Source organism: Rhea pennata, chromosome 2 (assembly GCF_028389875.1).
Source record: "Rhea pennata isolate bPtePen1 chromosome 2, bPtePen1.pri, whole genome shotgun sequence".
Taxonomy (NCBI): Eukaryota; Metazoa; Chordata; class Aves; order Rheiformes; family Rheidae; genus Rhea; species Rhea pennata.
In genome coordinates, this window is record NC_084664.1 from 43,565,111 (window position 1) to 43,592,492 (window position 27,382).

The 27,382-nt window shown below is 41.3% G+C and overlaps 1 protein-coding gene across 1 annotated transcript in view; it reads left to right on the forward strand.

Moving 5' to 3' along the window:
• The first annotated feature begins 778 nt into the window (after window positions 1-778).
• LRRC3B (leucine rich repeat containing 3B) overlaps window positions 779-27,382 on the forward strand; it is a 47,967-nt gene continuing 21,363 nt past the window's right edge. Inside the window, exons 1-2 of the mRNA XM_062567845.1 lie at window positions 779-855; window positions 24,116-24,242. The gene's annotated coding sequence lies outside the window, so the exon portion shown is untranslated. The remainder of the gene's footprint in view (window positions 856-24,115; window positions 24,243-27,382) is intronic.

Genomic DNA, 27,382 nt, shown 5'->3' on the forward strand with positions numbered 1-27,382 from the left:
AGAATCACGGTGGTGCTAAAAAGGGGCCTGAATGATCCTAAGCAGCAGGTCGGTTAGGTTAAGTGCAGGGTAGGTTCACCTATCTCGCCAAAAAAATGGGCGGCAGCAGGTTTCCCAAAACAAATACTATCTGCTGACAATATTTCTTTTTTTTTCAGTAAGACTGACAAGAACAAGTACTACAATTCATATTTTGCTGGGCACCCGGAAAGGTGCTGGGGAGAGCAGCGGAGGCATCCCCGCACCCCTCGGCGAATCAACCCAGCGCGCCCGCCGCCAGCGCGGCCAGCGCCGGTTGCGAGGCAGCAGCGATGCTCCTGGACCCGGCTGGACCGTCGCGGAGCCGGCGCTGGCGGAGCCGGCGGCGGCTCCCCCGAAACGGGCGGCCGGCGCCACCCGGCGACATGGGGGTCCAGAGCCAAGCCCAGGTCGAAGCCCCCCGGGGAGGGGGAGAGAGGGGGCGCGCAGCCCGGGGCAGCTCCCCGCGGCGCGCGTGGGAGCCGGAGGGGAGTCTCCTCCCTCCATCCCTCCTTCCCTCCCTCCTCCCTCCGTCTCTCCTCCCTCCCTGCCCGCAGCCGCAGCGCACGGCAGGAGGGAGCGGCGGCGGCAGGCAGAGCCGCGCGGCCCCGCGCCCCGCGGAGGCAGCGGGCGGGCGGGCGGGCGGGCGCGGCGGAGCCGGGCGCTGCCCCCGCCGCCGGCAGGCTCCGCCCGGCGCTCCCATGGAGCGGCCGCCCGCTGCCCGGTGAGGCCGGGCCGCCTGTTGCGCCGCTCCGGCGCGGGGCGAGCCGCCGCCGGGGCGCCGCAGTGGGGCGGCGCGGCAACTCCGCGAAGTTTTGCGGGCCGCCGCTGCCGTGGGTAAGTTGCGGGTCTCCGCCGCCGCGCGGGGCTGGTTTTTGTGGCGCCGTGGGAAAACTCGACGGCGAGGGAGGGAGGGAGGGAAGGCGCTGGCGCTGCGGAGGGGCTGCTGCCGTGTGCCGGGCCGGGGAGGGGCACCATCGGCGAGGGCCGGCGGGGATTGCCCGCTCCTGGCCCGCGGCCGCAGCCCCGGCGCGGCCCGGGAGCGCCCAGCGCCGCGCCGGGCTCCGCCGAGGCGGGGGGGGGGGAGGCGGCGGGGCGGAGGCTGCGGGCGGGGGGTCCGCCAGCCCCGCTCTGGAGCGGGCAGGGGAGTGGGAGCCGCACCCCCCGATCCCCTGCCGAAAAGGAGGATAAGGAAGAAAATTTATATATATATATATATATATACAAAAGAAAAAGGAAGAAAAAAAGGAAGCCCCCCGGCATACGTGTGTTTTGCAAGGCGCCTCTTCGCGGTGCGCACGCCGTGTGCGCGGGGCGGGCGGCCGCGGGTCGCGCCGCTCCGCATGCAGCGGCGATGAGTGAGCACGGCGGAGGCAGCGCGGGGCGCGGAGCCGGCGGGGAAAGATGAGGCGCGGCGGGGAGAGGGGGAAGACGCTGCTTGTGCTGCCGCGGGATTTTTCCACTTCGCGACCTGCCAGGACCAGTTGCTACGGAGCAGGCGGCGATGGCTGCGCCGGGGAGGAAAGGGCTGCTGCTCCTCCGCGCCGCGGCCGCAGCTCGTCCCCAAGGCGAGCAACAAATGGCAGCGGGCGGGCGCGGGCCGCCGCGGCAGGGCCGGCTGCTGCCAGGTGAGCTGCGGCCACCCCGGCCCCGGGCTGGCCCTGCCGGGGCAGGAGGGCTGCCCGGGAAGGGCAGGTGCAGCGCGGCCTGCCCCCCGCCCGGCGCATCCTGCCTGGGTGCTGTGCGGGGTGCTGGGGCCGGGGCGGTCCGGCACGGCGTGCTGCGAGCAGGACACCACCACCACCCTAAAGCCGGTGGAGAAATTTCCCCGTGGCTTGCAGCAAACCGGTGCTGAGCTGCAGCGGGAGTGTGCGGCTCCAAGAACAGCGGGCTGCTCCCTTAGGCGCCCAGAAATTTATGTCCCCCCAAAATCTGGAATGCAGAGGTGCCAGAGGTAATGTTTCTCTCCTTCTTGGCTTCTTCCTGCAAGAATGAGAAGATTGCAGAGTATTCATTGGAAAATACTAGCGATTCAGGCTGCAGTGTGTCGCTCAGTCTTTCTGAATATCTCTAGACAGCAGAAATGGTGTTGATTACAAAATAAAAATGGTCAACTTGAAAAGCATGAAGTAACCAACTACTTAGAATGAAAACCAGGCAAATTACATTTAATGCTAGTGTCAACAAAGTGAGCACAGCGGCGTTGACATATGTATGAAAATAACAAGATAATGTTTTTGAGATGATTGTAATTATTTAAAAAATAGTAACTTGAGAAGACCGTAGATACTTGAAAGGAAGGGAAAATGAGTGCCTTTATAACCTAAAACTTTGAATAGGACAGCCTTTCCTAAATGCTGAAACATAATCGGGAACAATTTGTTGTAGTGGTAATCCATCTAATGATTTATACATTCGATTTGCAAGGTGTGTGTCATGTGCTACTGAAAGTGGTAACTTCTTTGGTATAGAACACTGCAGTGTTTATATGATTTACATTTTGATATTATTTATAGTAATTTAATTAAAAAGGATAGACACACAGTGAGCTTGTTTTATTTAGAGGGAAAGAACAAAGTAATTAAGCTAATTTGCAAAACCTTTGCTGTGTTCAGGGTCAGTCTGCTTCTAATTTTTGGGTTCAGGCTCAGAGTAGTAATCTTGCTTGGAGTTAATGGTAGCAGTGGGATTGCTAACCTGTTTCTGCAGCCCTTATTCATTCAAGTTGCCTGGGGTTTCTATGGGATTACACCTACAAGTAGGAAATGCTCGTATGACTCACGATGGCAGGATTGGGCCATGTTGTCGGGGAGTACAACACAAGGTGCTGCGTGAGGGCTGCCCCTGTTGAAGCTAGCGAGAGGGCTTTGACTTCGGTTGGAGCAGAATTTGAGTTAAGTCCAGATCTCTTGCGTTTATTCAGCTATTGCTGATGGGTCACTGAGTCCTGACCTCATTTTCCCTGAGCTCTGCTGTAAAATTTGCCATGACTTCTGTCTGTGTAAGATGAGGTGCTGTGAGTGATTGCAGTTTAACGTTGGCTTAGGACAAGTTGAAGCTGTTCCATGTCTTGGAAACTGGGCCTGGAGTGGATGATGAGGAGGATCGTATTGGCATCTATCAATCATCCATGGGTTTTGCCCCACATGGGAGACTAATTGAAAAAGAAATATCATTTGATAGGCGTATATGTTTATGCCCTGGATCTAGCCTAGTAAAACCCATGAGAGTTTTGCCACAGATAAAAACCAGAACAAGACTTAGGGAAACTCTCGTGGTTTGTCTCTACAGTGTGCCTTACAGCGGTCCTTATTTCAAATCTTCTGAAAGACAGGATTTTTTTTGTGCATCTGTTGAAACCGTGTTAGAACCTGAGTAACTTCAGAGCAAACATATCACGTGCCAACTCAAGAAATAATCTCCAAACAGTAGAAATGAAATTTTTAAAATTAAACTTTATTTAGAAGTCCGAACTTGGATGTTTAAATTCAGTGAAAATGTTTTGTTTTATTACAAAGTAGCTTTTTGACTAGGTTAAATAATGAGGCATTTTTAAATCTAGCTTTTATAAGTAGTTTCTGTGACTTCAGTAGGAATTCATGTATCAGTAGCGCAAGAAATACCTGGCTTACAGCCAGGATGATTTTAAATGTTTTTATGAAATGAAGGCTCTAAGAAAGCAGGAAAATGTGTAGAAATATTTATTACTGTTTCAATTAATTAGACGATCAACTAACGATGGTACTTTTTGGAGAGAGAGATTTGCAGTCACAGGCTTTACATGTAACTGCTGTCTGTATTGGTGACTACATGCATGGTCTTTGGATCAGTCTCCACCTGAGAAGGCCGATTAAATTAGTATTCTGCTGCTAGTGAAGTAATCTTTATGTTTTTTTCATCTATTTTTTATTAAATATAAAGAAATGTTAGGAAGTTATGAAATTCAGAAACTTACAGTGCTTGAACAGAACCTTATCTTAAAATGGTAAGTATTTTGAACTGAGAATAAATTATTGGAGTTAATGGAATTTATAACATTCACCTTAGCTAGTATGACCAACTCTTTTTAAATATTAACTTATTAACTATAAATAACCTCCTGAAGGTACGAATCTATTAGAGCGCTTCAGAGCTGGCATGAATCAGAAGTTAATACATCTACAGAAACTACAGGCAGTAAGGGTATAGGAATTTCTCAGCATGTTCAGAAAGTATTTTAAAAACAGTTAGAGTCTATAAATACATCTATGAACATGTGCCTTTTACTCTTAAATCCAACACACTCGAGGTTATGTTGCATCAAATTTAGTGGTCTTCCTGTGAATTTGAATCTCAGCTTCTTCTTTGAATCTAGTGCTCTTCATAAGGTGGCTCGTGTGCTTCCTCCTTTTCTGGTGCAGTTTGTTAATATGGTGTACAGCAGACACATGAATACATCGCAGACAAAAAGAGCAGTATGATGTGCTGTCAGCTTTACTTGCTGTTTTGTCAGACCTCATGATCTAGATAAACAGTTGTCTAATCCACTGCTGTGGAGATCTCATTATTTGACAGTAATTTAGATGTATTCTCTTACTTCTTGAAGATTTCCATGTGCAATTGGTGTCTGTACTTAGAGTCGATGGCTTGTGTTGTTTACTTCTATGGATGAAGCTGCATGCCTGAACTGGCATGCTTTACATAGAGATTTCATTTGGACTTCAAAGCGTGAACACAATACTTAACTGCTGCTGAACAGAAAAAGTAACTTTCATTGTTCTCCCTCGATTTTTAAATGCTCCATTTCTACCTTCGTCAAGCAGAATTTTTAAATCAGCTGCTTTGCTCTCTGACTTCAACACTGGACATGGGAGAAGTCTTTACTGAAAGGATCAGCACAGCTCCTGAGTCCTGTGTTCCCTCAGCAAGGGAAAGTCAGTGGTAGCTCAGTTAAAATGCATTTTCCATCTCTGGCGGGTGCAGACTTACAGGGATGAAAGGAAGAAATGCGAACAGAGCAAGAAGGCCAAATGCAATAGAAACAGAGGAAAAGTGAGAGACAAGGGAAAGGTGCAGGCTGGACTTGACTGTGGCCTTGTTCTTCTCCGGGGATGAAGTCACTGGTTGGGGCCAGCCTGGCCTGCTGGCTCTGTTCCCTGCTGTGCCTTGCGGAGTGGCTTTGGAAAGGAGGAGAAGATGTTTCGGCTGAGCAAATTTAGTTGATTTTAGTGGGAGTTAGAAACCTTGTTGGGCACATGGACTTTACTTTTTGTATGTCTCAGCTTGTTACAGATAAAAAGATAACTGGTGGTGGTAAAAGGCCTCTTCAGAGATACTTTCAGCTGGATAATTGGAATTTTTACTTAACCAGAGATGAAAATTAATGCTACAGATCTTGATATGCTTGATTAAGGTTTACCTCTGCTTTCCAGAGTCAGTTCAACCGGTTAATGTGTGTTTAAATTACATTTCCGTCCTGCTTTCTTAAGTTTTATAAAGGTGTTAACTTGTGCTTTGAAAAGAAGAAAGTTGATCTCTACCAGCTAAGTAGATAAATACATAAATAATAAATAGATAAATACAGATACGATAACAGGAGAAAGTGAGAGGAAAGGTGATAGAGATGAGCAACAGCAGATACATGGGATGTTACGTGGGCTTGGAAGCAGGAAAGTAAATGGAGGCTATTTAATTATTTAGGGACTAATAAAGGAAGAGACTGGTTATAAAGTAACAGTAAAAAGAGAAGCAAACAGAGTAAACAAATTGAGAAAGGAAAACAACACATAATGAAAATAGATGGACAGGAAGGGATGGGAGGGAATGGACCTTTTTAATTTTTCCATAGAGTTCTCATTTGGAAAATATTGTCTGTGTATTGTAGTACTTAAATAACAGCCTGCATTTTGCTCAAATCGTGGAAGTCTGGCAGACTTTTCTTCTGTTGAGGGGTTGCCTCGTAGTCTGTGTTTTTAAATGTAACGTGTCTTAGTGACGGGAGGTCTTAAGAGAGGTACTTTGTGGATGTTGTTAGTTTTTAATAGTGTTATCATTTTCTTCAGCTCTTCTTTCAAAGTTGCAGTGAAAGTTGTCCTCCCCCTTCCCTCCAGACATAATACCATTGATTTCAAAGGGAATATTTAAGCTGCAAAAGGACATGACCCACTTTTGGTAAACTGTGAAAAATTAACTAGAGATATTTTGCATGTAATGATCAAGGGCATTCAGGGTATTCAGCATCTCGTAAGAGTGCTTGAAGAACTCAGTACTTAGTACGCTTGTATTGAGAGTTAAAGGGACATGTGAAAACGTGTCATGGTTGTTTCCCTTGTTTAGATTAAAAATGTGCTTCTTGGATAAAGTTTTCTTCCCTGTATTCTGTATATAAAGTATTGTTACAGTACTTACAAAGTATACATTTTTATGTGCATGTAAATAGCATTCAGCAAAAGGGTGGAGCATTTGGATGTTCAAGTGAGTCGGTGCTGATTGCTATTATAGAGACACTGTAGTTAAGAATAAACAAAAACACTGGGCATACAATATTCAGTTCATAAAAGTTGTCTTCCTACCTCAAGAGTACCTCACTTATCCCATGCATACTCTGGGATTTTCTTAGGTGAGTATTTCTTCCTATTGAGAGGAGAACTGGAACAAAAATTTTGTATGAAGTTGGTTGCTAGATCATGCAGATCACAAAATAAGTTTAACATGCCAGGATTTTAATTTTTGACTTCCTTACCTATTTCCTTCATGTTGGATAATGAAAATTGGTGCAATCTATTTACACTTCTATTTAAATTATTCTTTTAATTCTTCATGTGGCAGTATTTGTGTATTGTATTTAATATGTTGTTACCTTAAAAAAAAAACCTTTTCGTGCACTTCTAAAAAAGATTCTGTAATAGGCTTTTTAGTCTGAAGTTTTATCATGAGATGGTGGTGTTCTCTTTTCTTCCTTGTGGACAAAAGTTGTATTTGCCAAGGGAAAAAAAAAAAAAAAAAAAAGGTCTTGAATTATTAAGTGCAAATTCAAGAGTTGCAGAAAAGAGGGAAAATGCTCAAATGCAGCTGACAGTTCGTATGGTTCCTGGAATCGGGAGATCCGGGAGGCCAGTCTCTATAGCAAGTGTGGCTGGAGTTTAGGGTTTTTCTTCTAGATATGCTGCAGATGACCTGATCTTTAAAATGTATCATTTCATCCATATTATCCCAAGTCGTTTATTGTTATTAATGTGTCTGAAGAGAGAGTGATCCTTAGTTCTTTTTTCTGTCAATGAAGGTAGCAGAAGTACAACTGCCATTGCAACGTTCAAATAGTCTGACAGAGTTTCTAAACATCCTTTCTGCCCTTGTTTTCAACTTTGTTGACTCCAGGTCATTGAGAAGAGAATTGGTGACTTTTGAATAGTCTATTTTTAGCAAAATTTGTAATAGAATAGGATGTTATTGTTCATGAATATGTGTTGGTCCCTATCTGAATGAGCACTTAAAGCTAAGACCTGTATCAGAGGTAAAATGCTTTTAAGTACTCGTTTTCAAATTTTGCTGTTGGCTAAGTGTCTGGTCTTGCTCATTAGATAAAAACATAGATCGTTCTTTATTCTCTTGCTACTGGAATATCTTTCTTTTTCTTTAAGGTAAGAAATTTCAAACTGTAATTCAAGGGAAATTGTCTCTATTACACTATAAAATAGGAAAATAATGGAAAATTGTTGTTTTCTAGAATCTTCAAGCTTAGAATGAAGCAACTACGAAAACATCAGATTACAGCATCTCTCAGCACTTCAGCTGTCAGTTCTTACATACTGCAAATAGATAAAGCATACCAGCTGAAATATATTAAGAACATCATTTTAAGGCTTTGCCTTAAAAGCAGCACATGGATGAAAATCAGCAATAGGCAAGCCGTTTCTTTTTTCCTGCTTGAATAGGCAATCCTTTGTTGCCAGTATGTTGAGGCTGCAAACTGAGATCTAGAGAAGACCAGATTTCTCATCCCATGCTTCTTTTTAAGCAGACTGTTTGACTGGTTAGTCCTTTATTTTAAAGAATTGTGTTTATCATTCTTTGTTTCCAAAATCTTTCAAGATTTTTGCCCTTTGACAGAAGACGAACTACACATTGTATACATAGTCTGCTCTTCATTTTCATCAATTACATGGTGTGCTTGTTGGCAGCTCTATGCACGAATACTTATTTTGCTAGAGTAGGAGATGGCAGGGTTTAGACATGTAAGAAACCTAAATCTCTGGCTCAGGAAAGTCTCCTGATGGATACAAATGATATTTCAATAACTTTTGATCCAAAAACTTTTCTTGCAAATCGGTATGACTGTTCCTGCCAGTCGTGGCAGGTGCTCTATCTGTACAAATACTGTCTAATTTGGACCATTCAAGCTTAACATTTTTCACTATCTGCCACATTTTCAACAAATTTTCTCAGTTCTTTAAACAAGTGTGAGGCAGCAGCGTGGAACAAAATGGACAGAGGCCAAGCACTTCCTTAATTATAGCAGTTTCTTTTTAACATGCTGAACAACAACAGAGAACTGTGCAATGTCAGTAGTATTGCAACTTCCTTGGTTGTGAGCCAAAAAAAAAAATTTTTTGCATGAATCTGTTAAAGATTGAATCCATGCTGCTGTATCGTCTAATATCGCCTCAACCCTTCTCATTGTCATACTGTGTGAACAGCTATGAACGCATCAGATGCATGCAGCTCTTTTAATCTGTTTTGTTCAGCAGTAGTTGGCATAACCTCTTCCTGGTTGTCTGAGAATGGCTTTTTTTCACAAGCCAACAATTGGAATATTTGCTTCTATACTTTGCCATTGATTTTAGTTCCTCAGTGCCTATTTATTTGCAAAAAGCTGTTGTGCTTGATATCTCTCTATGGAATCAGACTGTCAACCAGATCTAATAAAGATTTTTGTGTTAATTCCAGTATGAATTTGTGTAAAGATACCTTTTGAAACTGAGCTTTCTGTACGGTGGTATCACTGCACCACAAGCATACTGCTGCAGAAGTCTAGTCTTCCCAAGCTGAGAGAAAATCTCTCTGTTCAGTGTCATCTTAGTATTGTCGTTGTGACATGCACAACTTACCAGGCAATGCTCTGATGATAAGTAACTTGCTTTAAAAAGCTTATGGATGTTTGATTTTGCTGGTGGAATCATTAGAAAAACATGAAGTGAATGAGGACTCTCTAGGTTGCACTAGTCTTTATTTTTTCTCTTGCTGTAGAGTTGCAGATGGGTAAGTGGTGACTTTCCGTGCTCCAGAAGCAGCCTTGCTGACAGGAATTACTGTGTCTTGGCTGGTTGTTGTTTTAATGAAGCCATTTCGATCATGTGTGCTAACACTGCTAGTTTTCAATTCTGGTTCTGAAAGCTGTGGACTGCAGCCTTTAATCCTGAATTGCAGAATAGCACTTTCCACACCCTCCATACATCGGTAATTAACTTCATTAGTGTAAGGTAATGGGAAACTAGGGGCCAATTCTGAGACCACATGTATTCTTTCATTTACTTTGCTACCCTAAGCAGCCTTCTCAATTGCAGGGAAATAGTTACGGTGGTAAGATGTAGTGTACAGCGTACCTGCCTGCGGGGTGAGGGCTGCTCATCCTTGCTCAAAACTTTTGCTTCTGATGTGATCTGAACAAGTCAGCCGAGTGCGTTCTCACTTCAGCACCCATAATTTCCTTGTTTTTAAGAGTATTATTAATAATGAGAAGCACTAACATTCTAACATTATTCATCTTCTAGCATTATTTAAGGAAAGTGGTTAAAAATACTGTTGAATTTAATAAGTACCTGTTTTATAACAGAAGTTGCGTCTTTGCTAATGTAGAAATGATGGGTGTATGCAAGAGCTAACAAAAAGGGCTTCGAAAGCATGCAATCTCAGCCCTTCAGTTCTTGTTGTTTCTGCATTTTGGTGCATTCAGTTGCAGATGAAGGGGACTGACAGGGTAACTTCTCAGTAATTTCAGTCTTTCTCTGTCAGCTGCAGTGTTTCATTTCTTAAAATCAGCTATCAGGGAAGTGCACCTCACTATTGCCATCTAGAAGAAAAGGTTGCTTGTTTTTAATTACTGATTCTAAGCTTGTGTTCAGTTGATGTCAGTAAACGTAGGCTGACTGCTGAGGCAGAAAGTTCACGATAGTGAAAATTGGAGACTAGTCAGAGGTGGACGTCTTACTAACATTGATGGAGACCTCAGGCTTACTGTTTTCAGTCATATGCATTATGTTCTTGGAGTTACTTACTGATGATGTTGGATAAAAGGGATGCTTCTGGAAACAGTTCTATTTTGGGCTGAAAAATTAGCCATAAACTTTGTTCCTTCTCCAGTATTAGAAGTTTTTATATGACAACTTAATAATTGTACCTAAGCTGCCTTTGAAAATATTTTGTTCTTGGATTTTATTAGTTTTGAATATATTACTTTTCAAAAGAGTTTTTATAGTTCTTGCTAAATAAAGAATGAACCTGGAAAAAGGAAATTAAAAGTGAGTGCTCTGTGTCTTCGCTTCCAAAATAAAATCAATATAAAAATGTTTAATTGTATTATCTTTTCATCATCTTCACACCAGAATGGAAAAAAAAAAAGATCTGTTGAAACCTTTTGAAACCTGTTTCGTGTGCCCCAGACTTTCTTTTTCAAATTAGAGAAGAACCCTATATACCTCTGATGTGATAAGGAGAATATTGCTGTTCAGCAATTGTGATAATGAGAAAAGAAAATGCTGTGTTGAAAGTCAGATACCCTGCTGCCATAGAGTAGCAGCAGTGCTGGAGTCTCGCTTTCAGCGTTGTACAAGGAAACGGCCTTTGGCATGCACGTTCACAGCAAAGCTCCTCGCCCCAAAGGCAGGACAGACCTGCATCTGTGTCAGGCCATTGATTTGGAGAGCAACTTTTAGCTTCGGGGTTCTTCCTGACATTGTAAAGTTCATGCTGGATCCTTACGCTGCGTTGCAGTTCTTACTGATGAAAACCTTTGCTTTTTAATTAGGGGGTGGAGCACCAGTGGAGTGTGTTTGTCCAGCCCCTCATAAAACCAAACAAAACCCCCAAGCTCTGTCCACAGTAATTCACTGGAGGGAAGCGATTGGTGTTCCTCAATTCGGGCTTTTAGCCGTCAGGTTTGGAGGTGATAGGAGAGGGAAGTGCTGTCTGTAAAGAGCTGTTAGGGACACAGCAGATCATACCAGATCAAACGCCTGGGTAAGACGGCCCTGCTAAAGCGATGAAGGGCATAAAGGGATGGCTTAGCCTAACCACACTGCTGAAACGCGGGGTTTGCCTGCGGAAGGAGGGAGGAGGCGAAGGTCAGGAAATGTTGGAATGCTTTCTCTAAGGGCTGTAACCCCTGGTAGGTGTAAAGGTAAAACATCCTGCTAACACTAACATATTTCTGTGCTAAGCCTGCAATTTCTTTCTTGCCAGCCCTATAGGAGAGGTTTTCCCACTCCCACAGCAACCTGGCATTCTGGGTGTGCACAGGATTTGGGAATTTGCTAGGACTGAGACATGGGTACTGGTACAAAGGCCAGGTTGTGGAGGCCCTAATCCCAAGGAAGCTTCTCAGACAGGAGCTTTGTCTCTTGGCATCTGCATGAAGGACTCGCACCTATGAGTAGTGAGTGATGCCCTCCCTGAGAAGTGATCATCTAAAAAATTTGTTGGAATCAGGGGTGAAGCTTTTCTGCAAAAAAAAAAAAAAAAAAAAAAGCTGAGTTTCCTTGTAGGAGGGATGGCTGGTTCAGGGTATAGCAGGAATGATGATCAATTTTCTGTGCCTCCTGTTGCCAAATTTAGCTGTGTGTCCTGCACTCTAAAATATTGTCGTTTGAATATTTGACATGAACGTTGGCAGGGTGAATCGAAGATGCCCTCCTTTTTCACCTTCTTGAGAAAAAGTGCTCAGCTCTTTTCCCCTTAATGAAGTTTGGGGGAATGTGGGTAGATGAACTTTGAATTTTCTGATGCTGTAGTCCCATGTGCCAATTGTGCAATGTGGGTCTAAAATCTTTAACTTGCCAGGAATTTCCTTTTTTCTTTTCCCAAGAACTTGTGAATTTTTGTTCTAGTTTTTCTCTGAACCAAAGCTGTGTTTAAAGAACAAAGTCCATTATAGATGTTGCTGAATGTTGGCACAATAAAGAAAAGTAGTTTTAGAAGATTGCGAGACAGCCTAAAAGGTCTGAAATGAGAAGTGTGTTTCTTTCTTTCCTCTAGGGAAAGTAATCGTTCTGAATCAAAAGGTAGGGTATTCTCAAGTGAGAATTTAGAAAAGTCTTCAAAAGGCTTAAACAAGTGCAGCACTTCTGCATTTCCCAATAAGGGTGGAGAAATGTTTTATTATAACATAGCAGTGCAGTGAGGTAGCTAAAAGTAAACTTTGTGTAATTTTCCTCGCAAATATTTGGATACTAATGAGAATGTTTAGAGTCGCTAACCTTTTTACTGTTTTCTTTTTGTCTTGCTATCCCTCTTCCCTTTTCAGTGCTCCGTCTTTTTGAAAGTTATGTTTTCCCTCTCTTTAAGGTGTCAGAGGATCTGTCAGGCACAAAAGTGCATCAGTATAATGCCTTGTGTGGGGTAAGAGTTGCATGGAGCAGAGTAGCAGAAGACTCTCAGTGCAGGTGCCTGGAATGAGTCCTCCGTTTTCCCCTCCAGAGCTGATGGATGAGTCAGTCTGTTTAGGGACGGATCTGGATTCATATGGGAAATAGAACCACAGGAATGTGTGTAAGTTCAAATCTGAGAACAACACCTAGGACTCGTTAAAGGTGTGCCCATTACTGATTAGGTTGCTGTTTGCTCTGGAAATGCCAATATTTTGTTGTTTTTATTATTTTTTGAGGTAAAATTGTATTTCTGAGCTCACTGAGGTTGCTTCAGTTAAAGTGGGTGGAAGCCATAGTGGATTTAAGTCTGTAGTGTGCACGCTGTTTCATTTTGTGATAGACTCTTGCAAAATCGTAAAGAAAGTATCTTCAGAAGGAGTATTATTCATGCTAATTTGGACACAGCATATGTCCAAATAGGAAGTGAGGTATTGTTCCTTACTTGTGATATAAAAGTACTTGAAATAACTATTTACATATATTTCAGTATTGAATCTATTGAGTTTGTATCTACCTTTATCATCTGACAGGCTACTAAAACAAGATTCTGCTTAAAATGATAAAAACGACAGTCATACAATACATCTCATTCCTGCAGAACACTGCTATGTAGATATTTCGGTGAGATTGGTATCTTGCTTCACTTGTTCAAGGACAGTCCTTTTGCAAGGATTAGCAGAATTTGCAATAGTGTCTATAAAATCCTACCTCCCCCCACCTCCTTCCCGCAAGTATTGTGAAATTTCATTTGAAACCATACTATTCTGTTGGAGAAACCGCAGTTGTGTCTTATTTTTCGCTTGTTCCTTCTTTTTCAAACCCCAGCAGTTGCACTCTGCTTGCGATTCATTCTGTCGGCCATGGCAAGAGGTGGTTCTTTGCTTTTCCTGTGATGTATTTATGTAGAATTGCTTCTGTGCTCTGTCAGCATTTGACCCTTCACAATTGGTAGTGAACAGAAGAAATCATATATGCAGTGATACAAACTCTACCCTCAGCTGCATTTTGTGAGACCCTGTGGCATTATGCAATTGGCTTGGAGAGACTTAAAAAATCCCATGGGATCCACTCCACTGAAAGTCGTTCTGTAAATGTTAGGGTTATTGGTTTTGCCCTGGTACATTTGATTTTAAAACCATACCAGGACTGCAGTTGATAATACTGTTTGATAGTATTGAAACAGAGGAACAAGTATGGAGTGTGAGGTGTGGTAAGCTGTTGGCAGTTTGTTGGCAAAACTGCCGTAGCTAATCACAGCAGCAGACAGAGCGAGCCAGCGCAGGACAGAGGAATGTAACGGGAAGCTGCTTATATCTCTGCAGTCTCCATGCAGCTGGGTTAAGCTCTGGATCTGGCCAGTCTTGTTTTAGATACTGCTGTGCTGTTTGTGATTGGCAGAAAAATGATATACGTAGAGATGTGTGCTTCTGTGTAGAAGGGTCCATATGACCCTTTAATGTTGTATTTAATGCACAACAATAGGAAATATTGACCAGCCTATACACATATATCTTACCGACCACTATAGCCATGCTCTTTTAAACAGTTAACATCTTTGACTCTTCCTGATGTCGCTGGAGCATGGAAGGTGCTATACTTCATGCAGCTGGTAGACAAACAACTGAAGAGCTTGAATAGCTGTCTAATTCTTCTTATAAAAAATGCATTGCAATAATAGATCTGAGAGGTACATTGAAAGAACACAGCCTGGAGCCACATTTACTTTTCTTCCTGGTTTTCCATGTATTGTGATCCTACTGAGACAACAACGGAAATGGTGAAAAGTGAGGAAGTGAAGCAGGGGATATAATGAGATCTCTCCAGTGCTATCATCAGACATTGTTACCTACTTTTATTTTTTGGAAAATGTTCAGAAATAGGACTCCTTTGTGGCTTTTTTTTTACCCCCCCCCAAAATTAGTGGTCTGTTGTATGTGAATTTTTGCCAGTGCTTAATGTGGAATGGGAATAGGAAGTATAGAAATTACATGTGATTTATTTATGTGCCCAATTTGCTATTGTGAATGGAGGAGAAAGGATGTTAAAAGCTGTTAATTACTATGAATTTTATTGTTACTAACGATAGCTCTAGCTGCAAGCCATGCAGGCTCCAGAGGGTAACTTAATGCCATGCACTAAGAGTACTTTGGGGAGGGGAGAGAGAATATCTGCCAGAAAAGCTTGCTCCTGAGCACTGATGTTACATCTAGATATTTTGGCATGTTAACAGACAAGAGTGGTGCCCAAAGGTGAAGTTTCATTTATGTTCCTTCTGATATGTCCAGAGCAGAACAAAGAATAGTACCAAAGTTATGATGCAATCTTTACATTTTTAATTCTGTTGCCTATATTGAAAGGGTTTCCTAGCAAGAATAGAAACATTTGCAAAAACAACTTCTGTTTATGCTAATCTTTTGCAATCAGCATGTAGTCGGAAATAATCACAATGAATGCATCCACTGCTCCAAACACTCACAACTTGCATTTATTTCAGGCTTTTTGCCTCAGAATTCTGAAAACATAATCCTTCATTGTGTTCTGCTTCATCTACTTTGCATGAATTTGTCCAACAGTACCTTTTGTAAGCTTTATTAACAATAGTCATGCTATAATAAATTACATAATTCAAGAGAAGTTTTTAATTAAATAAGTTAACAAAGTCAAAGCATAATAAATTCAATTAGGTAACATTTTCTTGTAATAAATTTGCACACATGAGGTGTGTAATTAAATAGTTCTAGGTAAAATCTATAATCTGAATTTTTTCGGAGTATTTCAGGCTTTATAGCTTTATATGTTTAATCTTTAAAAGGCTTTGTTTAATTTTTTTTTTCTTTTTAATAGATTGTATGTCAGCCATACCCTTTCTGCAAAGGATTAGGCAAACTTAACAGAAAAAAACAATAGTTATTGACAAAGACATGACTAATTGCTTGGCTTCATGGAGATGCATCTTCCAGCCTTTCCTCCCTTGTATTTCTTTTAGAGTTGCTTGCCCAAGTCAAGGCTATTTTCTCAAAGCTGGCCATGGGCCTTCAGTTCAATTCATTCATAGGTGATGGGCAGAACTTGTGTGTGTTTTTGGTTGAATTGGATAACATATACACTATGAAGAGCTCATTCAGAGCAAAATCTCCATGATAGTGGTGTGTGCATTTAGTTGGGCTGCTTGCACAAACATGTGGGAAGAAAAAGTAATAGCAGTCTCAGCCCACATGTGCAATGCCATGGAGTGACTCCACAGATATCCCACAGCAGCTGTGGGTGCCAGCCATCGTTTTCCCTTTCCTGAGCTCAGACCCAGAAACCGCAAGGTTGCTGTACAATCTTGTGTCTCCTGACCTCTCACATAGCGCAAGTGGGCTTCTTCTGTTCTCCATCCATGGGATCTGGTCCAAAAAGGCTAGCTTTGCTTTTCACCCGTGTATTTCAGAATATGCAGCTTCATAATAGAGAATAGCGGTGTTCTGGTTTATGAGACTGACAAGAGAGGTTGATTCTAAGATTGAACAAAAATCAATGGGAAAAGAGTTTTTTAAGTTATGAAAGGGATTTTTTTTCTTAAACTAAGAGTATTGGTTTGCGTTCTTCCCTGCTCTCCCTGTGTAGTCAAAGAGAGCATTGCAAAGTGAATGTGTTGGTACATTACATCCACTGTTCTGATGTGGTGATGCATAGAGACAGAATAACATTTTGTAATTGTCTTTTAGAAGTGCAAATGCCTGTGTTTGGAAGGATATGAGGAATAATGACCACTATAATGACTTCTGTGAAGCCTTCTTTCCTTTTGATATTTTAATTTGGAGCTGATTTAGAGATGGAAGATGATAGCAGCACCAGCAGCCTGTAGTTTGGAGTGATTTTCTGTTTTCTGGGTTTCCATCCCATTATTTTATGCACCATCAAATTCTGAGACTAGGGAATTTTGGCTTTTGGATATGCCATGAAAAACCATAGCAACAGATCATTTGATTGTGCATATGTATAATCAGGGGATGCAGGGTGAGAAAAAGATACATAATAAGGGAGATAAGGAGAAGACAGAGATCCTAGGTAAGTGTGTGACAATACTCCCTGTGGTGACATTCACAGCAGAAGCACCGTCTCCAGTCCCTGCTGATCTGCTGTCTCCCAGTCTTAGATCACTGAGTGGGTAGCTCAGGATTATGGGAAGTAGAAAACAAGGGATTGTTGCATTTTAATACTAGCTCTGCAAATAATTCTTCTGCCTTCTGTAAGATATATGTAATGTTTAATGCAGTAAGAGCTGTTGCGAACATAAGATGTCTAACTTACCTGAGATGGTATGCAACTCCTAAAATTCACTGGGAAGCCCACAGTCCTGTAAGCAGCTGGATGTTTTACAGTTCTCTGACCGACAGAGATCTGGGGATATCCCCTGGAAGATTTTGTAAAGCATTTCATTGTATCCGGGTGTTCTACCTCCCTCTATTCTTACCTTTTTAAATAAAAAGCAGAACAGCTCTAAATCTTGATGAGGTAGGAGGGCATGAAGTTTATGTACTTGTAGAAGCACATCTATTACAGAAAGTGCTCCATTTTTGTTTTAGGCACCTGCCCAAACAGTTACAAGTCCAAACTCCTGGACTTGGAGCGTATTGTATAGAATCATTGCTGTCCTTCTTCCTGAAATTTTTGGAACTTTGCAACATGTGTAATAACCTGGTGGTAAAGAGGAGGAAGGACATGGAGATCCAGAAAGCAGAGCCAAGGAAAAAGGAATAAGTAACTGAAATGTAAAGCAGGGAAAAGATAAGTAAGTACACAACAAATGAGGGGAAGAAAGAAGTCAAGAGAAGACAGGAAAAAAAGTACAAGGTGTTGGATTAGAAAAGCAGCTCACTAACAGTAACATACTAGGATGAGAACATGGTATATTAAACAAAAGGCCCACACAGACTTACTCCAGAGATTCAGGAGTCTCAGATGTGAAGGACTTTGAGGTGAGTAGGAAGAATTTCTCTCTCTTAAAGCCATATAAATTAGATGGCTGAGGCAGAAAAAAAAGTTTAAATGTATTTGGAAAAGATGATATTAGAAGTTAAAGTCTTGATGACAAGAGTAGTGTCATATTATGTATTTTTGGAATTAAACTATGTGTCATAAGCCAGTTTTGTTTCAGGGGAAATATGATATCTTTTCCCATCTTGTGTGAGGTTTCCAAAAGGCTGAAAAGCAAGGAAAATGAAACGCAAAAAAAAAAAAAAAAAAAAAAAAAAAAAGAAGAAGAAGTTGTCAGATGAGGGAGCATGCAAGGAAAAGGATCGACTGCGCTGTTTCAATTGTATAAATCAGCTATGGTGTATGCTGCCTCTCAAGCCCTTCTGATAGCCTGGTGCATTTAGACTGCTAGATCAATTTTCCATTTTTGATCTGTTTCGGGTAAACAGATTTTACCTTGACCTGTAAAGCTAGTCATATCATTTTATCATATCATTTTACATGGCAGTGATTTCCCAGGGAACAGAAACATAAATCTACACAGTTGCCATGAGGTACATGCTGTGCCTTATAGTAGATCTGTTTTTTAACTCACAAGAAAGTGTGCAAAAGAGTTTTGCTAGGCTGCTGCTAACATTTGAGTTGCAGTTTTATGTACTGAGATTTCTTCTGCTTCCAAAGTCTGAATATTTTAAAAGGAAATGTAGAAAAAATGTCTGGAATCTTAAATGATTGTCCTCTTCACAAAGAAGTCTCCTTTAGAGTTCCCATTGTAAAAGAGGAGCTATCCTTCCAAGTCAATCTATATAGGTATCAAAATGTTCAGAGCTGAACAATTAATGACTATTATTCACTTCTGCTGCTTTATTTCTAGTATAGTTAGCATACTTTTGGAATAGTCTGTCCAGGACTGTCCCAGAACTACTGGTGTTTTGCTAATGCTGCATTAAAGTGTGCTATGTGCTCTGTCAGTAGTGGCTTGAAAGAATTTAACTGTGTGTGTGGCAGGGATGCTGAAGATCCCTGTAGGATAGGTGGGACATGGCTGCAATCTGGTGGGAAAACAGTTTTTCACAGCCTGTTGTGTTATCATGCTGCCAGAAGGAGGTGAACAGGAAGGAGAAATACCCTAACAGCTTTCCATCCCACTAGGCAGTGCAGCTCCTAGAATGGGCCGTTTTCATAGTCATCGTTTGTTCTTTTTATTCATCACATGTCCTTGTGCTTTTCCTCTCCCAGCTAGTTGTACTGCAAACACTTGCAGTGAGGAACAAGTTAATTAGAAGCCGTGAAACAGAGATGGAATTCAAACAAGCTGGAGAAGAAGTAAGTAAAGAAGCAGGTCCAGATAGAAGGGGAACGGATGTAGTCTTTATAGCCATCAGATTTATCTGCCTATTAATCTGTTCAAACGCAGGTATGGAAGTATCAATACAAAAGTTTAGAAGTATTCCCTCTTTGGGACATGTTGGAAGTCCCTAAATGATGTATCATCCTACATTGCCCCATTTTGAGTACTCCTGTTAATGTATCTCCAGTATTGCTTTTCCTGGTGAGCCCCTCACCCTTCTCAGCCATATCCTTCCAGGTTGTTCACTCTACCTAGGTTTGCACAGTCAGCCCAAAATGTGTTGCAGCACATCTGTGCTAAAATAAAGGACTAGTAAGCACAGGGCCACCTAAATTAAACCTATGAATCTTGCATCTGAGTCAGCAGTTACCAGCTGGAGAAGTTTCCATAAGAACTGAGCTAAAAAGCCTTATTCCCAGGCTTTCCTTCCTCCTGCCTTCTTTCCATCTCTCACCGAGGGTTAAGCTAGCTCAGACGACCTTGCATTTGCTGCAGATAAGAGTTCATAGGAAAGTGGTAACCATAATCTGCAGCATGCAGTAGCTGAAGAGGTAATTCATGGGATACAGTGCTCAGAGAGGTGTAGCTGCAGGTGAGGATTTGGGGGAGAAGTATACTTGATGTGATGAGAGGGCAGGAGAATTTGAGAGGCCAGTGAAACATCTGAATATACATTTGGCTAGCATGGTGTTTGGGACTTATTATGTGGAATGGTTGCACTTTGTTAATTTATTTAGTAATTTGTGATGGCAGTAGTTGAATATTGAACAGTGTAAATCTAAGCAACTGCCATTTCATGCTTTGGTGAAGAGGGAGTGGGTGAGTGAAACAGTAGGGGTAAATTGTGAATAGGAATGAAACCACTATATGCAACTTTTTCTGAAACTGCCCACCTCTTTCTTGGTGTAATATTGAGCAGATGGGCTGTGTGATCTGAGCTTATTGTCAGTAATCAAAGTGTAAATCTTCTGGGACATGTTTTGCTTTCAGTTGCTTTAATTGAAAAATAAAGTTAATACCTAGATTACTTGCATTTAGACCAATGAAACTGCAAGCAGAATTTGAGCCTTTTTTGTCAATTAGGTTGACGGGAAATACTCACATTTTATGAGAGCATGTTATCTTTGTTTAGCCAGAGAAGAAACTACTTGAATCCAATATGAGAGAGCATTTCCATAGTTGTCTTTTTCTCCCCCTCTATGGATGAAATTGTGCTGATCTTAGTAGGGACAAACCAAATAGAATTCTCTATAAATTAGTTTAAAGTACTTAGTTTATTAGAAAATGACATTTTCCTAATCTGTAATATTTTTGCCAACCTGTAAGAGCATAGTACACAAGACTAGACCAAGAAAGTTACAGGCATCTGTATTCCTGTAATGGATTTTCTTCAACTGTTTTGAACATTTTTCAGTGAGATTTGTTCCCTCCTAAATTCTGTGGAGTTTTTCTCTAAATGACCCACTGGATTCCCTGAACACTTTTTAGTGCTAGCCTAGGTAGGTATATTTATAAGTTGCCTTCCTAGACTGCTTTCTCCGGAGGTGTAATTTAGAAACTGGCCTTTCGTTGATTACTGTGCTTACCTTGGTCTGAATTTACAATATGGTCTGTTGTTCAGTTTGCAGACTGATGACTCATTCCTTTGCTTTGCTGGATAGTTGCATGTGATCCTACTCCATTCTGAGCCACGCTTTTATCAAGAGCTAACAAGAAATGTTTACAACATTCCTGGTGGATCTAAATTCCACATCGAAGTTTTTTTCACTAAAAAAGGGGGAGTTGCTGTAATTAAACTAATTCTTTCTTAACACTCACCTGTTTTGTTATGCATCTGTTGGGCTTCACAGTAGGTGCAAAGGAGGTAAGAACATGCTCTGTGCTGCTTTCTAGTATGTGTAAGAAAGAGTCAGGATGTGCAGAACTAGAGAGGTGCTGAAATGGAGGGGAGCGAAACCACCAAAGGCAGCTGCCTTACCGCCTGGGGAAATCCAGGTAAAGAAAGAAATCATAGAGGGATGTCCACTGTATTTGCAGGATTTTTCTGTAGAAGAGCAGTTTTTGTTGACATCCATCCCCATGTGAGTTAGCAGCTTCCAGTAGGTGTAAATGCCCATCTCCAGAGGGTAGAAAATGCAGAAGTGAGAGATGAAAAAAACAAGCTATGGAGGGAGAATTGTGACAACTTCCTGGAACTGCATTATCCTCCTCCTAATGTGAAGGAGAACATTAGAGGTGTCCCAGAGAGATTCCTCTTGCTATACCATCATCTGAGATTATGCTTATTTTCCCTGTGGATCCTGTACTCAGCATGTTCCACTGCCTGTACACGTAAACTTGGCAAGTTTATCTTTTTCAGTCTCTCTACAAGAAGGGATAACATGCCTCCAGACTTGAAGTTACTCAGTAAATCAGCACATATACAATAGGTTATTTCTTTATTATCCACCAGTTTCTTCTGCTCTTTGACACTGGTTTCACATAACGCACATCTTGGTTTTCTTCTCTTGCCTTGTGGTCCTAACACATGGTGAAGGAAGGATGTTTAGCCTTGAATTATTCATCTTCCAGAATCTTGTCAGTTTTCCAATGTCACTTTTTTCTTCCTAGTATCTCTGCCAGTGTTTTTATTTCATTTTTTAAAAGTAGCACTTTAAGTTTAGATTATCACTTGGATTGTTCCTGTTCACTATTAAATGGTATGTTAGTGGACGGCAACTGAAGGAATAAATCAGGCTATGATTTTTGCTTTTCGGGGGGGGGGGGGGGGGTTGCTTATATTGATGTTTATACTTTGCTTGATCTATGAAAACCACATGGCTTTATTTTTCTGAGTAATTTAAGTTGTTCATTTTTGAGTTCATATTTGCTAGCTTTGAATGGTAAAGGGGACCTTGTAGTAAAGACTTGTCATGGAATTTGAAGAGTATCTTTATGCTCGGGGTAAATAAGGAATCTTTTTCCTTGTTTAGGTGAGGTGTAGGAGAGCACTCTTGTTGATGTTGTCCCTTTGAACTAACCTGGATCGCTGCATTGTGCAGAGCCTAACAGCCAGGTGGTACTGGGCACACGCAGCCCATCTTCCAAATGCTGGTTCATGCCCCTTCCCCATGAAGCCACTTGGTATTCAGTCCTCCTCTAGCAAACACTTCTTGTGGCCATTGGAGGTTCAGCACAGCCTTGAACCTCTGCAAAACCTTTCTTCACTCTGACTGCCAAACGGTGTTTGCAGGAGTGATGGGAAACCTCTGCACCTAGCCACCCTGTTTATAATGATAATATATTAGACTTTTTTTTCATCAAAATAAAAACATAATTCTTTCTGTATGCTGGAATATCAGTCACAAACACTCCCTTCTCTGTTTCACTTAATAGTCCGGCTTCTCTTGAGCTTTTGCAAATGTAAAATTGGTTGGATTCTTGGGTATGATACTCTGCTGAAAAAATTTTAGCCAGTAGTGACTGATTTGAAAAAGGAATGTGGACTAATTCTGTTTAACAGCTTGTGCACAGTGTATATAGGAGTGTAAAAGAAAAAACTGTCACCACAGAAGTGCAGAAGAACTAATAGTAGGGAAAATGTTTAGAATTTAGAGAAAAAGAAGAAAATGGTATGCAGGGACTGGATGTGAAACATCAAGGTCAGAAAAAGAAGCCATTCAGATGTTGCACGGGAAATCAAAACTGCTGTTTTTCAGAAAGCACAGTCTGATGTATTTTGCTACAAATTAATGCGACTGTAAGCTTTTGGTGCGTATCATAGTTTTACCATGTGCTGTTACAGCTTGCTGACTGAAATCACCGAAATTTGTCTCTATAGAGGATGAGCTATCCGCATAGGCTGTGCACAAAGACATTGGCTGATTCTATTTGTTCTTCACCTTTTCAAGAGAGCTAAAATGTTAGTCACAAACAACTTATAAAATGCAAAAAAGGGTTTAATTCATTCAGTGTGTTGTGAACACAGACTTTTTGTGTAATTTTATGTAAAGCAGGCTAAAATAGCAGGATAACTTCCCTCTAACTCCTAAAGAGAGTCTGAGAAAATACATGGATTTGGCTTTCATGAAGTAGCAAAATATTTATTTAAATTGAGTATGACTTCTGTTTGGTGTTGAAAGGGAAAATGTTTTTACACTCCATTTCTTTTCTTTACCATAATGTTGACTCTTGCTTACTTTATGTAGTCATGCATGAATATACCAAGTAACGAGTGATAGCAGCAACCTTGAATTTCTTATACATGGACCTATGAATTAAAGAATGCCGCTTGAAAAAACTATTTTGGCTGAGATTTAATTAAAGGATCAGAATAACTCTTTGTTTTGTCTTTTGCATAATTACTTTAGTTATATTTCTTTTGCTTGACATACATATATTGTGTCTGTTTTTGTAGTTCCCTGACAGTATTTCCTCCAGGGTTCTTCTCTGCATTATTTTTCATATATATCATTTTTATATGTAGTGAATGAAATGAAGATATAGCAAAGTGAAATACACAGAGAAATACGTTAACACATAGAAACAGAAAATTTGTCCAGGAAATTGCTTTCTAGGTGGATTAAATCCACTTGGTCAAGTTCTAGCTAGCCAGAATAGAAAGAACATTTTCAAGGAGGAGGGGGAAAGGCATGTAAAGCAACTGTGAAACCTGATGGGCAAAAATACAAACAACAACATTAAAAAAAAAAAAAAAAAAAAGGCCAGTGCCCTACGAGTGCTCTGCTTTACCTGTGCTGCGGTATATAATAGCGAAGGGGCAGCCGCATCTCGCCAGTTGATTATTGCCTGCACCGCGATGTGCGTAGTTGTTTCCCTGCCGTGAACCCGTTCTCCCGTGAGAAGCGATGCGAGCGGCAAAGGGTGCGTCGGGATCGCCAGCTCTCGGAGGAAAGGGCAGTGGGCAAGGCTGCCGCGGGCGTGCGGTGGGCTGCCTTTTTTAGACTTGGTGTTTAAAGGAACTCTGTATTCAGCATAAAACAGAAATAGAAATCAAACTTAACACCGTGAAATGAAAAACAGAATTGTTTAAGGCTTTACAAGTAGTTTTGCTGCTCTCAGTCCTTGATAAGTTTTAAAGATATTTTTGTTATCGTGAGTTTAAAATTGAGGTGGTGCTTCCTCTCTTTTTCTTTTTCTTCTTTTTTCTTTTTTTTTATTTCAGAGCATGAACCACCTGGCCCTGTGGTGTAGCGCTGTTGTTCACAAGCAAGGCTACCTCCAGGCTCGAGTTCCTCGCTGATCGTGGATAAGCCAGCTGTATAGAAGCCGTATAGAAGTATAGAGCAGAGGTGATAAGTTTTTTTTTTTTTTAATTTGTTAGACTAATAGTCAGATAGCAATTTGACTGATACCGGGAGATGAAAATAATTCTGCTGGCTGTGCTAGAACACGGTAGGAGAAAGCCACAAAGAATCCCTGAGTAAATGTGGTCACAAGATGCCCAGCAGTTCAAAGGGCTCAGTTTGGCAAGCTGGCGACCAGCAGGATGAAATCTCTGCTTCCTTTTAAGGGTACAAACCCAACAGGAGACTCCGGAGAAAGCTTTGGTGCCTTGTTTCCGCAGAGTACTTTTCCCTTGGCAGATATTGCATCTGTTTTGTAGAGGGACATGAATTGGCCTCAGATTTTCTAAGACAGGATTGTAAATGAAGGAGGGAAAATATTTCTTACTACAATCCATTTGATTAAGCTTTTAAAATTGGTAACAAAAGATGGAATTTTAGAAAGTTTGCTCTACCGTAGCTCGGTTCAGCTTCTCCTGGGATCGCAGAGGAGATCTACCAGCTGCTTACGTAGGGACAAATTTCAGAGGTTTTTTTTTTGTTTTTCAAGCCTTCTTGCTCTACTTTATGGGATTTTTTTTTCTATAATTATGGTTTGGAAAAAAAAAGCTTCAACTTCCTTCCTTCCTTTTGGATAGTGTTCTTAAAACAAGTTGCAGGAAAGTAGGTGCCCAAATTGGTGTTTGATGCATTGAAATGAGTTAATCACTTAATCGGTTCATTAGCTATTTATGGATTTATTTAGCAAAAGTTTGGCCATGTGAGACATGCTGTCATTTCAAAAATAATCTTCACCTTTCACGAGTTTCCAGATAATTCCATTGTACATGCATTTATTAGGGCATATTAAGATGTTGTTAACTGAGTAATTCTTGTTCAATTTTTTTATTAAAATTTAGTGACATGAATAATTATTTACAGATGTAGTTCTTTGCTTTTAGATGTTGATATGAGTGAGAATTGGTTTACAGTATAACATCATAGAGCAATACAATAATTGTTCAGCTTTAATATCTATTTACTAATGCAGTCATTTCTCAAGAAGGACTGTTGCTGTGTTAACTAATTAATGTTAACTAATTAATTTAATTAATGCTTTTCATGCATGTGCCTTACAATTAATATTTTTAGTATCGTACATCTGTGATTGGCCGTTTTTACTCACACTGGAGTAATGGAAACTGTGTTCAGTATTAGGAAGGTTCATAAACCCTACCTAAAGGATGCAAAACTTTCACACCCAAATTCTGCTTCGGGGGGCATGTGTGTGTAACTCATTGCAAGTAAAGTGCCCTGTGAAATGCGTATTTTCCATACAGACAACATTGATTTTACAACCATGCATGACATGAGCAGGAAATAAAAACATGGTTCAGTGTACAACAGTGTACAACAAGGTGTGGAACTAGATCTGCCTCAAGTAACTCAAGTTACTCACTTCATTTATATATTTCTCCCTGAGTTGTAGTTCTTGCTGATGTTTTATTTAAGATACTGGGACATAATCACAAAATGGCAGAGTATGGAAAGGACCTCTGGATTTGTCTAGACCTGAGAACAGAGTATTTAAGAAAGTAAAGTATCTTTTAAATTGATTGCCTTTTCTCTGGTAGTAGTCTCACCCCTCAGACTGCTGTATCTCTGTCTACCAGAAATACACTTGTAGTGCTTTAAATGTGAACCAGTTCTTTGCAGAATGTGTGTATTAAATAGGATTTAAAATCTGTTGGTAGATTGGTATTTAAACCTAAACTACTAATGTCTTTCCATGATTTCATTGGGGGAAAAAAAAAGGTTCTAGTGCACTAGTGCATAAAGGAGTATGAATCTACCCAAAATGTGGTTATTCTGTGTGTTTTCCATCTCTGCTGTGTTGGCCTGGCTACACAGTGGCTGTGCAGGGGTGCTCAACAAAAGTGACTACAGGCAACGTGGAGATTTCAAAGCTAGCTTTAACATGTCACGGCAGTGAGGTGAATTAGTCTGCCATCACGCTTGTGTTACAGCTGAGAGATGTCACCTGCGCCTGAGCTGGGCTGTTGTAACAGTCCCAGTCGGCAAGTATTTCTGTGTGGCTGTCAAACGGGGAAAGGAGAAAAAGTGAAGATGCTGTTTGCAGCTCAGTAGGAACCTTGCAGCTCCTGAGCTCAGCAGGAGCCAGCTGCTGGGAGCTGTTACCTCTGTGAGCACAGATGCCGCCAGTGCAGGGAGCAGGTTTTGGTCTCCTGGCTTCTGCAGAACTTGAAGCCCTGCAGCAACTTGATAATCCCACCGCTAACAAAGCCAAAACGCCGATCTTCCCTCCGTACCACCAATGCAAAACCTAAGTCAGCCCTGTCCTTCAAAGAGAAATGTGAGTGTTCCTGTTGAATGGACTGCAAGCTGGAGAGTTGCCCATTTTCTGCAGTGTGCTTCTGCTCTTCCAGTGCACCTCTGTTGACTGTAGGCTAATAGTAACTTTAGAAAAGCCCTTCGATTTCTTAGGGTTCCTTCAAAAGCCAGCAGCTTCCTGGAGCTTAAGGAGCAATGGGGAGTCAGTGTAGCACCCCACAAAGGTCTTAAGGCAACAGCTCCTCTTCCTGCACCCAGCAGGAAGATTGCCTGTGGTGCAGTAATTATTCCCAAGAGGACTTAATGCTATTTTTAAGACTGCTTTCTGCTGGCAGTGTTACGCAGAATGGTCATTTGCTTCCGTCAGTGTATCTTCATTCTTTGCAGGTCTTCTAAGCCAGAGTCACACTGTGGGTTTTGCTCATTGAGTTCCGTTCGTGATGTACCCCATGTCAGAGGTGTTGTCTCACAAGCTCTCATATGTTGTTTTTCTCCTGGAGAATTAAGTTCTACCACTGTAGCTATGTCTGCCATGAAGCAGCATCAAGTGGGGCCACTTAGCCCTGCTCACAAATTCCTGGGAACATCAGTGCGGGGAAGATGAGCTTCTCTTTGCTTTGAGGAGGATTGATTGAAAGGCTCGGATGGAGGAAATTCTGATGGAAAAATGTCCTCTTTTTAGTCAGACAGAAAAATAAAGGTGTTAACTAAAATTTTATGTTTTAAATGAACGTTGTCATATTGTATGAAGGCTTTTCCAAGTTAATTTTATCTCAGTAGGATTTTTAACATTTTAAAAAGTTTTTGAAAAGTTA